This window comes from Cucumis sativus, chromosome 4, assembly GCF_000004075.3.
Source record: "Cucumis sativus cultivar 9930 chromosome 4, Cucumber_9930_V3, whole genome shotgun sequence".
Taxonomy (NCBI): domain Eukaryota; kingdom Viridiplantae; phylum Streptophyta; class Magnoliopsida; order Cucurbitales; family Cucurbitaceae; genus Cucumis; species Cucumis sativus.
The window spans coordinates 15,960,687-15,961,797 of NC_026658.2; positions in this window are offsets into that span (position 1 = coordinate 15,960,687).

The window sequence follows — 1,111 nt, forward strand, 5'->3', positions numbered from 1 at the left end:
TATGTGAAAATAACAACAATAAAGAAATATGAAGAACGAGTGTCTCATTCAATTGGATCCTACAAAATGATCTACTTCAAACCAATAGTCAAAGATAATGTTGTATACTTTGTTGTTATTGAATGCAAGATTAGTCAAATAAGAGTATATGAAAAATGGAAAACTTTTTCATTATTATTGTTTTCGATGGAGATCAAACAATTGACTTTAAGAAAAAATGCCACGTTTATTCAACATTATCTTTAGATGTTTATTTAAGATAATGGATTATAAGATACAAATTTAAACTAGAAATTGAGATTCATGCTTGGTTTGAGTATGTTATTTAAATTTTTTTGATATGTACACCTTACCGAGAATTGACATTTGAAGTACCAACTTCAAGTTAGAGTGAGTTATTATAATTCCCTCATATTTGGGATCTTCAATTGTAATAAGTAATTTTTCAAGTTATTATAACATTTTAATATTACAATTTCAAATTCCTCTTTATTAGAGATATTTATTATTTGTTATAATGTTTACTATTTCTTAATCATTCTCTGTTTGCATCTTCATCATAGCCTAAAATAATTTTCTGTTTGCATCTTCATCATAGCCTAAAATAATTTTTACCCGTGTTAAAATTAGTTTACTCCCCATGTATAATAATCAGTGCCTTAAACATGCTGAAGATAATAAACATGTAGTTTCTTTTCTTTAGAATGTGGTTGCTGGAGAATCTGAAACAAAGAATTAAATAAAAACAAAGTTATATTTTATGTTTATGGTAAAAGATTCATAAATTGCATTCAAATTTAAGCAATTGGAAACTTGTTGTAGTTGCTAAATATTAGTTGACAATGAAACATTGCATGTTAAAAAACTTGTATAATTATTATTTTGTAGTATTATATAATTTATAGGAGCAAATTAAAAGAAAAAAACAAATGGTTTGAAAAAGAGTTAGAATTTTGATAGTGCGGTTTATAATGCGGTTTATAATTTAAATTTAATCTCTATGGATCAATAAAAACTTCATGAGTGTTAAATAATCCATGAGCTTTTTAGAGGATCTTAATAAACTATAAGAATTAGATATGAAAATATGTCCAATCATAAGAGCTAAATT